Source organism: Lepisma saccharinum, chromosome 14, assembly GCF_977018435.1.
Source record: "Lepisma saccharinum chromosome 14, izLepSacc3.1, whole genome shotgun sequence".
Taxonomy (NCBI): domain Eukaryota; kingdom Metazoa; phylum Arthropoda; class Insecta; order Zygentoma; family Lepismatidae; genus Lepisma; species Lepisma saccharinum.
This window is the reverse complement of record NC_139242.1, coordinates 5,982,746-5,998,561: the sequence shown is the minus strand read 5'-3', so window position 1 is coordinate 5,998,561 and position 15,816 is coordinate 5,982,746.

Genomic DNA, 15,816 nt, shown 5'->3' with positions numbered 1-15,816 from the left:
TTTGCTTTTCAAGTAATCTCTGTTTTACTTCTAAACGTGCGGTTAACTTCTCGCTTTATTCTATTATAATTTCTTAGATTTGTATCATCCGAGTTATTTAACCACCTAAGTCTAGCCTGATTTCTTATTTCTATTAGATTATGACATTCATTATCAAACCATGGCTTACTTTTTCTTGGTTTATGGTATCCTATACTTTCTTTAGCTGCTGATTCTATTGCATTACGTATGTGCTCCCAATTCTTATTTACGTCTGTTTCATTTATATTTTCATCATCATTTAAATCCTGCAAAACATCAAATCTATTTGACAGTTTAATTTGGTAATCTTTCTTAATTCTTTCATCAGTAAACTTTCCTGTATCAAATTTTAGAACTTTTAGATTTTGTTGCTTATGATTTATCACTGAGAGTCTTTCTCTTAATTTAGCAATTACTAAATAATGGTCACTGGCACAGTCAGCACCTCTATGTGTACGAACGTCAATTATACTAGTATGCCTTCTCTTATCAATGAGAATATGATCTATCTGATTATGAGTTTTACCATCTGGAGAAGACCAGGTATATTTATGTATATCTTTATGTTTAAAAGTGGTACTTTTCACAATTAAATTCTTTGAGGTTGCAAAATAATCAATCTTATACCATTATCATTACTTAATTCATGAAGACTTTCTTTACCAATCGTGGGTTTAAATGTCTCTCCTTTGCCAATCTGTGCATTACAGTCACCTAACAGAATTTTCATATCATACTGAGAAAATTTATCAAAGACCTGTTCTAACTCTGTATAAAAATCATCTTTAGTATTATCATCTTTATCTTCCGTTGGTGCATGTATGTTTATTAAAATAATTTTACCCAACCTGCTCTGTATAACTGCATATGATATCCTATCATTAATAAATTCTGCTGTTTTAAGAGCCGAGATAATTCTATTATTTATGAAAAAGCCTGTTCCAAAATTATGATTTTCAATACCACCATAGAAAAAATTATAATTTTTAGTTTTACAATTCCCTTCTCCTGGCCACCTCCTGGACAGCTACTACATCTAATTTATACTTAACTATCTCATTAACTGTACACTGAAATGCCCCAGGCCGGCAAAGGCTCAGAACATTCCAGGTGCCTAATTTAATATCCTTATTCCTAACGTAGATCTTATCCTTAGTCCAGGGACCTCCCAAAGTAGTCCCCACCCGGATATCCAAACGGGAGACTATTTTACCTCCGGAATATTTTACCTTGGGAACATCCATGGCCTTATATTGCTGTTTCTTGACATGTCTTTTTACAGTGCAGAGTTGTCAGCTCTACGCCTAACCCCCAATATGAATGGAGGAACTACTACACAAGACAAGCACAAACACATTAGACAGTACAATCACTATACAAGACGAACACAAACACATTAGACATCACAACTATAACACAATATAAACACACACACACACCCACACATACATGTTTTCGCACCGTGAAAAACGAGGAACCGGTCACAGCAACGGCAAAGTTGGGAACCAAAAAAAGTGCTCCAATCCGCTTGAGATTTCGAACAGTGAACTATTATCTCACTGGTATTCTCCAGTTGGCGTGTGGCTGGCGGTTTATGCTTAGAAGCTGAGATATAGACCACCAACTGGGATCCCACCAAACGAGGAACTTACACCCCGAAACGAGGACCCGATCGTCTTTTGTCTTGTTGAACACTGACACGTTATGTAACGTCCATTGGGGGAACCGCAAAAGAAGGAACTTTGTTCTTGTTCACACACTTGGTTGCATACCAACCTTGTGAGGAACAAAAAACAAAGTTATTTTAAGATATAATAAAATAAGTTTGAAGAGATCTCTATTTTTCGTTCAGGTTGAAATGTTTTGAAAATAAGGAGATAAGTTTAGGGCAATTAGTTATTTTATTTAATGTCACTTGTTTGAAGATTTAATTACATTGTGATGGAGGCGAGGAGAGATGAAGAAAAATAGCAAACAAGGACATATAATGAATCGCACGTGACGTTGGTTAGAGTTGTACTTGAAGAATTACTCTGGACTAGCAGAGAAGTCATAAGAAAAAATCACAACCATGTGGGATGATTGCTGGATATAAACCCTCTCTTCCCTAATACATTTTGTAAATCAACTTGCAGTATGACTGTAGTCTGTATGTTCTAAAGCAGAACATTCTAAAAAATCTGAATCAAATTCAAATCAACAGATAATATTATTAAGTAATTAAACGGTATTATTGAGAAATATGCCTATGTTGAGTATGGTTCCTTTTTATGTTTCTATGTGAAAGCAACTTGCCTTGGTATGAATCTTCCTGTTGTATCGATGGAAGTTAAACAACAAGAATTATTTAACTAGAATGCTTGTTTGTTTGAGTTAATTTTTAAGTCCACTTCTTGCACAGAGAGGTAATATGGGTTGGAATTACAGTTTAACGTTGAATCCAAAATGCCATGTGCTTTCACCGAGTATCGAACCGCCTTCATTGCAAGGCCAAGCCGTTACCACCACGCCATCGAGAGGCGCAGGTATTTAATTAAAACGTTGTGCAATATAAGGATTAAATATTTTAGGGCAAAGTTAATGGATTGTTTGGCTAGAAGAACTTATATGTGATGTGCCTGAAGAGTGTAAGAGGGTAATCTTCACCGAAGACACACTTTTCCTACACAATCTAGTCTGTATTCCTTGCAGGCTAACGAGGCTCTATCGCCTGGACCATAGTATAACAATGGATAATGTACATGAGGATAACACGGAACCATGGTCATGGCGACTGCGGAAATCACTAGGCGTATAGGGAAGTTGCTACACTATATTTGCGTTGGAGACGGAAGTAACTAGCGCTCTCAAAACGTATGAATGAAAACTAACAACTTCAAAATGATGGTAAATTAATAAGGATCTGCCTTGACAAGGTGTGCCATAAGTCCATGACCACAGACTACTTCATACAAAATCGTATAAATTCAAGTGATTCATATCGTAAACTGTGTGTGTTGCATTTTGTGCAGCACTGCGTTACGTAATACACATGCACACACTTAAAGTGTAGAAACCACATGTTGTAAACATAATATATATTACGATGTCATGGGGGATTGTGAGATATCATCGTTGCTTCTTTTTTATTGAATGTTATGTTATGTTTGACGCTTCATGAAAGCATAATACAGAAGAAACTAGGGCTTGGTATTCATGCTCTACGTAAAATGTTCTCATTACAGACGTTTTACATGAGTTGTTGCTTTAGAGTATTGTGTGCGATTGCCCTAGTTAGAAACTTTAGTCTATAGTGAGAAAATAAATGAATTTTGTAGCCTACAGATCAGTTCATTCTCCTCTATAGTTTATTTATTTATTGAGAAAATTTCAGATACAGATCGTAACCATTTTACACTGAAATTAGTAACAATGAAATTAACAAAATAAAAAATAACAAAATTAGACAAAATATTAATATAAATAAGTCAAAATAGCACCATTAAATATTATTTAGCAAGATATGTTCTATTGGTTGACCGAAAGGCGTACTCTCTTGAAAATTTACCAGCACTTGATGGGAGGTCGTTATATTGGAAGTCTGTGGAAGAGCGATCTTTTTTTGAATTTCCAGTCTAGGCTTTTTTGTGTAAAATAGATTTGAGTTGCGTGTTGTTGTGCGCATAGGTACTCGAAAGTGGAATTCCTGGAGAAGCGTGTTGCAACGGATTTTGCCATTGACGATTTTGTAAAGATACCCACAATCATTCAGTAAACGGCGCTGATAGGGAGTCTGTAAGTTTAGAATAGACAGAAGATGCGGTGTTGAAAAATTGCGTAAAAAGGGAACCCTGTAACGAACTATAGCAAGGAAAAAGTTAAGAACAGAGTCGATTCTGGAGAGCTGAGTGGGACATGCCATGGACCAGACGGGAGAGCAGTATTCTATTATTGGAGAAATGAATGATTTGAAGTACAAGGTGAGGGCTGAGATGTCATTAATTTCGGTGAAACGATACAATAAACCTAAGAGACGCATAGCCTTTTTTGTCGTGCCTGTAATATGTTCTTCAAATGTGAGTTTTTGGTCGAAAACAATGCCTAAGTCTTTGTGAGAGGATACTGCTTTGATGATATTGCCAAAAATGGAGTAAGATGACTTTAACAGGTTCTTTCTGTCTGTCTTGCAGAAGAAAATGTCTATTTTGTTTTGCTTAATGAAAACCTAGACATGTGTACAGAATTTTGGAATAAAGATCGGATTTTTACTGTCAGATGTTGAAGTTCAAGAAAATGTTATGGTAAATGGAATCTAAAACATGTGTATTGTGAAATTTATATATTCTTGCCATTCTTGTGGTTATGTTCTCCCTTTCTATTTGCATGTGATAAATTTTCATTATAACTCCACAGAACAATATTCCCTCTATGGTAAAAATATACTGGCTGCATTCTGGGTAGTTCGTTACTTTCAGTGCAAGGGAAAACAATACGGTTCTGTTTTGGTTTATTTCATTGAACATCACGTAGTATGCAAATAACAAATGAAGAAAATAAATTAAAATACTAAAGCATTAAGTAAGATTTGAAAGGAAGAATTTAAAATTTATCTTGCTTCCTTGTTACGAAAATCGGAAAGTGACCCAATATCATACTTATTTAGTAATTGTGTACGAGATTGGGACATTTTCCATGTATCTCCTTTGCATAATCCAAGACAAGACGTAACCCTTTTAATAATTGCATGTTGATACTTATTACATTACATTCCAATTGTTGGTACGATTCCAAATGAAAAAGTCAATTTTCTTTTCAAATATCGAGCTTAAATATTAATATGCGTACTGATCGATAGTTCCTCACTGTTACATTGCATTTTCAATATGCTCAGTGTCCCATCCTGTAAAAGATTATCCTTGGTATTATCCTCTCTAGAGGTTATTTTATGCCGTCGGTATATACGATTATTACTTTGTTTATCTCATCCTAACGCCATTCTTCATGCTTATAGTCTCAATTAGCCAAGAGTGGTGGAAAAACGACATAAAGTAAACTAAATTAATTAAAAAATAAAATTAAGTCATTTAAGGTAAATAATGTTTAAATGACATTAATCAGTAGCGGCCCTTTTCCACGCCAAGTTGAGTTAATTTGCATTTGCTCTAAAGAATTTCCCAAGGAATTTTGACTGCTCAAGAGCAGTCTCTCCCTTTCATTTTTTTCCCGCATGGCACAAGCTTACTTCTTGAGAGGTAATTCCGTTCGGTTTTGTTCAAAGGTGGATGGCATATTTTTTAAGTGAGTTTTTCTAAATAGTCGTGAATTCTCAGACCACTTCCTTATCATTTCTTTCCATTCACTCTTCTCTCTCTCGTTCTATCATTCTATCTTCCTCTCTTTCTCAATTCTCTCTCTATCTTCCGCTGTTTCATATCGAACGCTAAATTTCTTTATATATCCATACATTTCTCTCTTCGTTTCATTCCCTCTTTGTAGTTTAATGTATGAATCTCGATTATTTATTTTTTATCCTTCGAGTGTGTATCCTTTATGATTGATTGATTGATTGAGTTTATTTTACTTCGCTTCTTGTGCCACTTTTGGCTAATTTGCGAAGATGGGGATGAGTGATGGCATGATGAAAATGATGAATGGATACTCGCAAACATCTATAACCCAAGCCGGGATTCGAACCAAGGACCAACACTATTATTACTATTAGTAGTGGTAGTATCAAATACGTTATTTTACTCGTAAATTACGCAAAAAGGGGGTAAAGTGTGTGCTAGAGCATTTGTGTTTGAACAAACGATTTGAATTTATTTTTTAACGCGTTCATTTTCACATTAATAATGGAAAACAAGCATATAAACTATTTTTTAAAGACAGAAAATGCTAGATAAATCCATTCCTTTTTACATTAACTTAACTTTCATGCACAATATATGTTTCACTTATATGCTACGTGGAGTGACGTGGACACTCAATTGTGTATGTATTCAAAGTTTCTTTAATAAATATTATATACAGCTAGGGACACAAATTTATGGTAAATAAAAACTGAGGAGAGCGGTAAATAAAATGATAGATCAGCGGTATATACCAGCGGTGAAAAAAAAATTGGCACACTTTTTCATCATGAGAGGAAACAACATACAAAAGAGCTATAAATTGATAAACTACTTCATTTTTATATACTGTACACATACACAAGTACTTAGCTGTCCAACCAAAAAGAAGACATCAACACAAAATCACTTCATTTCTAAATTGCATATCTCAAGTGATTTATTCATTGTATGTATTTAAAGGATATCCTTGCTGTCCAACAAATAAAATAATCACTACTGTACATACACAAACACATGTTGAAAATCACATGATGATAAACAAAATTCATTCATGACTGAACACAAATGACACCATTGTTTCCCTTGATGACAGACTAATCTTATCGCTGCTACAGCTAGCAAGTTCAATGAAACTGGAAGTTGAGTAGAAATTCGGGGGAAGAAAGGAATGCAGCTTGACAGGGAGCGAAAATTTCGAACTGAGATTATGTGCATGGGAAATCCCAATTTGCAGTGTCTTCCTGATGTGATCGAAGATAAAACGCTTTTCAGGTTCAAGTGGTAGGAAGCTTTAGGCAAACGTTTCGTTACAAATCTACAGTTTTCGCGCACAACCTCAATTGCCGGTTTTTGCGTGTTTTCTACTTAATTTGATGATATTTCACGGTTATATCGCGAAGAAGCGTTCATTTCGTGGAAAAGCACACATTTCGCATTACTTCGCGAATAAAACTCATGCATATTTCATCATTGGGGGTGTAGTTACGTGCAGAATATTCAAAATTGCATCTTTTTTTCAAATTTCGCGATTTCGCGCATCGCGAAAATTCAATGTCCCTATATACAGCATATGTTATTTAAATACATTACACAACAAACTCATCCATCTCGCAATAAACCAACAGCAAAAATTACATAAATTGTCTCTCAAAATGTGCACGCTCCCTTTCCTTAAAAGAATTGTTCATGCATTTAGAACAAAATAAATTAAGACAAGTCTTATTTCTCTGTCTGTTGATTTACAATGCATTATAGCCAAGAAACATAAATTGCAAGCAAAGCGAGCAAGAAAATTTTTGGATCCAATTTTTTTGCAGGCTGAAATTAATATCATGGAACGCCATTGCATTATATCATTTAGAACTTTTGTACTTCTCCGATGGTGTAATGGTAACATCGTCGCCTTGTGATCAAGGGGTCTCGGATTTAATACCCGGTGGAGGCACACAGTGGTTCGAAACCCACTTTAAGCTATAGGCCCAGTCTCAATTAGCCTTTCTGTGCATAAAGTAGACTTTAAAAAACACAAATCAATCAATCAATTTTACAACTTCTTTTAATTTAGATCGTTCGGCGCCCAGGAACGTCTCCCGCCGTCCTCTAGCTATGGTTTTGAACTTGATAAGATTAAGAAAATCATGTGTTGCGAGCGAAGCGAGCAAGAAAATTTTACGAAAAGTCTATTTATTTGCATAAAATTTGAAGTTCTGGGCGGTAATTGCCCCCTGCAGGACACTTGGCCCTCAATGTTTCTCCTCTCCTAGAACTCATTTCCGACCAAGATCGGGGGGTGGGGGTGGCAATGCCCCCCTTCCCCCCCTGTGTGTGGTTGCGCTAGTGCAGAAAACCATACCTCACATATATGTATTGACAAATAACTCTAGATTTTTATTTTGAGTTTGTGTCAAGACGCAGGGAATTCAAATAGTTGTTGCAATTCCGTAAATGAACTGCAAGCTTTTTCACTGCTTTATAAATAAGGGAACACATACAAAAGAATAAATATTTTTTTAGCATGAAATGTCTCAAATTTAGACTTTGGTTCCAAGATAACTCCTGGACATCTATTTGGAGAGATGTGTTCATATTTTTTTTTTAAAAGCAATAAATAAATTGATTGGTACTTTGAGGTTGGACTTCACTGAGCTGAAATCCTTTCTTTATCTTCGATATGAAATCGAAACCGACAAAGTCCTATGACAAGAGAGCTTTATAGTGGAACCACAAGGAAAAAAGGAACCTGTCCAGACCCGCGACTCTTGTGCACCGCAATCCCGCGTGGAGGGGAGGGGGAGAGTGGACCATGCTTCTTTATTGCCCGAGCTGAAAGGAAGAAAAAGAAGTTGCGCGGAGACTTTTCGCTCTATTACACTCACGTTAACTTGCAAGAGAAGACCATTGTGTAAACACAGAGAATACTGACAAACAAATAAAACTTTTAGTCGTTACGTACAATAGTTCATTTTCATCTGAAGGTTCGATTTCAAGCTAAAAGTCCCTCAGAATTCAGGCGGCATGTAGCGTCTTGTTTGTCATTTCGGTACGAAATATCCCCTAAAGTTAATGAAATACTGTTATTCAAGTTGGGGGGAGGGGTGAGATAGAAAGAAGCGTATTGAATAGTGATGTCTTCTAAAACAAGCCAGCAAGCTTTGCCCGTTCCATCTGCATTTTAAGCGCAGAATATTCTCCAATATATTTTTCCACCGTCTTCCTGAGAATAATAATGTCTCACTGTTCACAGAGAAACGTGATAATTGGCATTAAGGCAAATCTGGAGACAATTGCAATCACTGGATGAAATATGCAGTTACAGATCACACAATTGCAACCACGCCGACTGGTTTTGGGTGCAAAGAAATTGAAAATCCACCACCATCATTCACGATGCATCGCAAGCCACTTTCAATTGAAACATTTAGGTTGTATGTGAAACATAAATCATATGGTCAGTTTGGATATAAAATATAGAATTAAAAACAAATATTTTTATTTATTTGAATTATACAAATTTATTATCATCCAGATTTAAAATTTCATCCTTTAAATCCTGTTTTATCTGATAATATCAAACATTTGTTATTAGTGCTCGTCCCGTAGAAAATTTTGAGAGAAATCGGTAGGTATCATGCAAGCCAATCTCACATTAGAAATCGAAATATTCGATACTTCTATGCAAAAATTTATATATTATGCAAATTTTAAGTGTAATATGTATTACATATATTGCGTAAATTATACAGAAACGTATTACGTTATATTTTCATCTATCCCTCTCTTCCAACATTTGTTAAAAAAAGGAACGTCAGATAGTTGGAAACATATTTTAGATTACATGACAGGACTCACTGAGAGCGGTCAAGGGGCAAGCAGGTTGGATACCTCAGAACGCGCGGAACAAAAGAAAATTGCGGGATAGCCAGAAAGAAAAAAAAGAGTATATGCGATGCCCTGTGAAAGTATTTGCAACGAATTACATTAAACTTGTTATCGTTTTCAAAAAAATAGACTTAGTGAAAATTTTCTTCTTATTGTAATTCAGAATCTGACAAGACTTGACTTACAGTATGTGTTCGATGTTTTGTTACAATGACGTTATTTAATCTAATAGCTTTCCAAGACAAAATTGATAGCATTTACGTAGGTATTCCTGTCAGAGTAGTGAGATTCCTCTTTGGAAGCGATTATTTGAAAGTAGATTGATTGATTGATTTGCTTTATTATACTTAGTTTCTTGTCACTTTTGGATAATTTGCGAAGATGGGGATGAGTGACGATATGTAGAAATTGATGAATTAATACACACAAATATCCATTCCCAGGCCAGACCTGGAACTCCTGGCGTCGTATCGCGATGTTCTAACCACTCCGCCACGGAGGCCGGCTATATTTGAAAGTATAGAGAAAACCAGGAGAGCACTGATACTTACGTAAGTCATCACTGCTCAATTTACAGTAAAAGTTTTTATCGCATTGCCTTCGTTCAACAGACATGTGGCAGTTGTACAAACAGCCCCAGCGGGAAAGAAGCAGTGCAGTGGTGGGGTTGAATGAGTGGCGCCTGCATGTCTGGAGCTCTGGGCAAGGTCTGCCCAGAATGAGACAACGAGCATCGACTATCTATTGCTGTTGTATACCGACTTGAAATCTTGGAGATTAGAAAAGTTTTCGGAAGTCTCGTCTCGCCTCGTTTTTGATTTCTGAACATTGATCTCGGTCTCGGTTCTGTACGATCGTTTATTATTATTATTATTATTATTATTTTGTAATTGACCAGTAATGTTGCTTTTTCTTTTTGTTTGTTCTCTTGTTTATTAAAGTAGACATACATAATTAATTTGTTTCCTGACACATAGCAAGTAAAAGAATATGACTGCATACAATCTTAGACAATGCTATGAATTTGTAATTAAATAATTTCAATTAATTACCCACGAAAAAAATTTGCAAGCATTTCTTTTTAATTACTTTAATTTACATAGACATAGACATACTCACGATGGGGGATAAGAAGGGGCAGTTGTCCCCCTAATACTCTCACTAAGAAATTTAGTGTAGAGGAATCTTATCGTTATTAAATAATATTATGCTTTTTTACAAAATTAAGTATTATCAAGTCGACAAAAGTTCAAAGGAACTATGGTAGATTGGGGGGGAGGTGCATTATAAACTACGAAATTGAACTCTCCCACTAACACACACTTTATTCCTTAGTTGTGTTACCTTTATGTATGTAGAATATACATTCCTCATACATTGTAAATCAGTAGCGGCGATTGGGTGGTAAAAGTGAGGGAGGGTGAAGGACAGTTTTCTATTTCTTCGTAGACAAGGCTTAGAATTAAGAACATAATGGGGGATAGAAGTGACAAAAAATGTGGGTTTCACCTAATCGCCGTCAATGTTGTAAATGAATAAATTACGTTTGGTTGTTTTGAATCTCGTGTACTGTTCATGTTGTCAGTACATGAAAAATAGTCTCTGAACCCAACCATGGAGAGAAAAAAAAATGGAGGTGGGCCCCGGATGCAACTTCGCAAACTCTACATAGCGAAGCACAAGTCTCCTTATTCCATTGCCGTTATTAGCTGATTACGACATGACGTCATTCGGTCTGGCAGAACGCGTAGAACCACATACTCATTGGATCCTATTTCAGCAGAATTTTTACACTGGCGTGCACGGCAGAAGACGGTAGAAAAACAACATCTTGTTAATAAGCATGGGCGGTCACATTGGCGCATTGGAGAATAGTATTTATGCTTTCCTTAGTTTAATAATTAGTGTTAATATTATTTCCTCATATAATATAATAATAATAATAATAATGAATTGTCTTTATTAAGCGGGAGAGGTTCAGCCTAGAGGTGTCCTGACGCCTAACCCTTGTCAATACCCTTACATGTGAATGTAATGATTACATTTCGTATCGTAAGTTGTTCAAAAATCAAATGTGCATTTAAATAGTACTAGTATATATGTAAAATTTAATATTTTTACTAGATAATAACAATGCTACACATATCACTATCTACGTAAGAATGTTTTCCATTCTGTATACAGCAGTACGGAATGACATAAATACTGATGATTTTTGCAGTTCATATGAGGGGATAAAATGATTTGGGTGACAGGGATGAGCCGTGCTTGATTCAAATGTCATTCTCGTGAATTAAACTACAAAGCATCCACTGCAACAACAGATCTTTTCGTTCCCTTACAAAACAAATGTGCAATTGTTATTATTTCCTTCCCTTTTCTCTGGGTAATTTACAATGTGTTTCTGTGTGTAGTCTATTGAGAGTAATTATTATGGGTTAGAGAATACCGTGAATTATATTTCTAAAGAGAATATTACAAAAAATACGTGCTTTATTGATTTATTTTGTTTACTTTACTTCGCTTTTCTGCCACTTTTGGCTAATCACGAAGATGAATATGAGTGATGATATGATGAAATTGGTGAAGGGACACTCACAGAAAACACCCAAGGTAAGGCTTGATTCGAACCCGAGACCTCTGGCGTCGTAGCACGGTGTCATTACCACTCCGCCACGAAGGTCGGCTGTGTACTTGAAATAAAACGCACGAATAATATAATAACATTATTATTTAATACTGAGAATATATTTGTGTCTCTTAATACTTCATATCACTTTTCCCAAATTTTCAAACTCGTCTAGGCATGTTATCATTAGTCGTTACTTGGTATCTTGTATACGACATTATTATGAACAATTATGCGCAAAATCTCTTTTTCAAGGAACACAATAAACTTGTTGCTTGCGCTCGGTGCGACTGCCTTTCAGCCCCCCAAACCCTAATAGCTGCGGTTTTGTCATCAACAGACTGAAGCATCTCGAGCAACGAAATAAATGTGCATACCTGCCAGGGATGAATTTATTTCTTACCTTATAAAACGTAATAATCAATTTTGAAGTAATATGTTCCATTCTGTTCTCTGAGTTTTCCAGAATGCTCATTTTTTCCAGAGTACTCAATACACAGTACACCGCAACTCGATATTTATTTTGCAATGATCTCCTCAATTTCCTCTCAGAAGAAAGAACTGATTTTAATCGAAAAATAAATAAATAACATTTCGTAATGTCAATCCGCTTCTATTGAAATATTGAGAAATGCAGGACACGAACTGAAGCTAACAATCCTTGCGATAAGTGGAACTGCTACTTAGGGGTGGTAATGAAATATTTGCAAAATTTTATAAACATTTAAGAGACCACAAGGAGAAAGAATCTACTTATATATACAATATGTGTATGCTACAGATGTGAAAATTGTGCAATATCCAAATGCCCAAAGACATTCTTATAATTTATTTAACGGAGAGAGAGGAATGTCTGCACGTTATATAGATGCAACGGGTAACTTGGTGTTTGTCAGTGGCGTAGCGTTATAGTACGCCCGTACGCCCGGCGTTCCCAGCTTTCAATTTCAAAATGCGTAAATGATGTAAATATAAATTTAAACTTGACTAATTTCATATATGTTTGACCTTCATGGCATTATAATAGCTATTTTTCGCGATCCGCTTGCAACGCTCCACTAACAACACTCGTTCTAGACTTTTTTTCAATGCCTTTCCTGGCCGGACGCCGGGCAGGTTCGGCGTAAAGGACTCTATATTCTTTGCTGTCTATCTGGAGGGGAAGCTTGGATCTCTACAGCACGCGCGCAAATGCTCTCTCGTACGCCAGCGTACGGAGCAGGAGGACTAGCTACGTGATTGGTTCATGTGACCCTTCCTGCCTTCTGAAGCAGATGACAGCATTAGAATTCCTACCTGGGTCTTCGCGCTCGTGCTATGTGATGATACAATACGCAATATTGACTGACGTAGCTTTACCAAACTCAAATATACCACTTCTTAATTGCCACTGCATTGTATAATTTATCGCACGAAAAGCGATGTGCATTAAAAACTAAAAGACCAATACAGTTTTTGTCAAATAAGTTGGTGAAGTCCTCGTGGTAGAAGTTCACCCTGTGGCTGCTCTACCACTTAACCCGCAAAACTATTATTTTTTTATTAATATTATTTTTTCTCGTTAGTATCTGTCAATGCAAATGTTTAGCATTCATTTGAAAACTCTTAACAGCGAATGATCTCTGAATAAAGTTATTTTAAAATGTTTATCAACATTCTCAAATTGTAATAAACAGTGGTCTCAATTACTAATCGGCACTGTTACGTCAGTTGACTGTACTGTATTTAAATCACCCACCTCCGTGTCAGAGTGTTTTGCACAGCGCGCCAAGACGACCGAGGCCCCTGATTCGAATCCCGGCGTGAGCACGGGTGTTCTTTTTGAGTGTCCCTTCTTCAATATCATCACTCATATTCATATTCGCGATTAACCGAAAGTGGTAGAAAAGCAAAGTAAAATAAACCAAATCAATCAGTAGTTGGATCATCCACAAGAATGACGTATACTGTTGTTCAGAGGCGCTTGTGATTCAAGTAGGTTTTTTAATGACTTGCGTCATGCCGAAAGGTATATAAAAAAAAAGATATAAGACACCGAGTTCAAAACATTTGTGGCATAGTGAGGCATCTAGTTTTCTAGCTAAAACATGCATGGATGATGTTTTCTTGAAAACTCAGCTGAGTTTAGGCAAATAAACAATACCTGTGGCAACTAATACCATAAGTAAATTATTAAGCAAGAAAGGGCCGACCCTTCCTTTAGGCTTGGCGTTCCCACCTGAAATGCCCATGCTACGCCACTGGTGTTTGTAGTCTTCAACTGCATGAATTTATAACTCCCTTTTTATCTTTACGGTACGAAATATCCACATCCCAGAGGCACACGCTAATGTTAGCACTTCCATTAATTGCATTCGTCATTTGTCTCTTTTACGAAAAAATATCTTGAAACAAAATAATCTGTAACGTAGGCTAGTCTTCTGCTCTGACGTGCGAGCCTCGGACAATAAGCACAGCGGCGTCAAGACCGTGTCATTGTAGGTGTGACGTCATCACTACGGTAGCCAATAAGACGGCAGAAAATGCTTCACTATGTAGAGTTTGCAAAGTTGCGCCCCGGATGGTGCCACATATCTTTGAATTCCCCTAACACAGTGATTTTCGCAGTCCCTGTTCCAGACCCATGAATACAATATAACAGCGAGATGGAATTGGTGTTTTCTTTCTCTGATTGTACTTCCATCAGAGCTATTGCCCCTTTAATGTGAGGGGCTGCGCACACCCATGTCATTAGATTTGGGTGCCAAAGAGAAAAATGCCTGATAAAGAGGAAGGTTCCATTACACGGCACCTTCAAGTCTGGGTGAACAGGCGGCAAAGAACAAAAACCAGGAGCTAATAATCAATTTCTCTCTGCTGCTTATTGGGCTTTCTGTGGTAAACATTTACCTGGATTAGCTTACTATATGATTTGCAAATGGAACAGTTGGCAAGTTTCCCTTTTACCTTTTATTTTATGCAAGAACACCAACGAGCCGACAACAATGTCAGAATGCAAAATAATCATTAATGCCATGACAACTGTAGGAGGCGATGTCTATTCTCTAAGTGATTCAGTGTTTCACCTCACAAGGGGACATTCTGCCTCCATACGATTGTTTATTCTGATGTTCTTACTGATGGAATGAAAATATGTATATGCGATTTACTTTCCATTACACTTGACACGGACTGTACCGACTTCATACATTCGATCGTAATAAAAAAAACTTTTCCCAGCATATTCATGCAGTCAAGGTCGAGTCACGCAGGCATAATTACAAAGCCATCGCACATCTCTCTCTCCCTCTCTCATTTAAAGTGTCAAAGAGCTCATGCAATGTAAACTTAGACATGGGCTGACTTGAGGGCTTCCTCTATCCTAACGTCTCATGTTATATAAAAAAAAATACTCCAGTGAGTGAGTGAAGGGCGGTTTAAAAAAAAAAAAGCACTACACTTCCTTTCGAGGAAGTCTTTAATCCGCCACCGAGACTGTACAAAGTACCCTTCTTCATGCACAGATTAGTAATCGAGTATATTCCTACAGTTGAAAGTGTTCCTTTACTGGGACCCCTTTTTAGTATCAAGTAGTAGATACAATGTGTGAGATTGTTTAATAAGGCAGGAAATTAATCTGCGATCGAACACTTCATTCCCAGCCTTTTTTCCTTCGCTTATGCTGGTTTCCGTGGCACAGTGGTTAGCACATCGCAGTTCTAGGTTAGAATCCTACCCTCCATTCATCAATTTCATCACATCATGTCTCATCTCCATCTTCGCGATTAGCCAAAAGTGGCAGAAAAGCGAAGCAAATTATACCAAATCAATCAATCAGCCCCAGCATTTTTTATCTTTTTTTCATAATGACGATCAAATCAAGAAATGTTAGAATGTCTAATTTTAAATTGTTAATCACGTAGCACGAAACTGAAGGGGCAGAGTGCTGGAAGTGCAAAAGTAACCTTTCGTACTCGT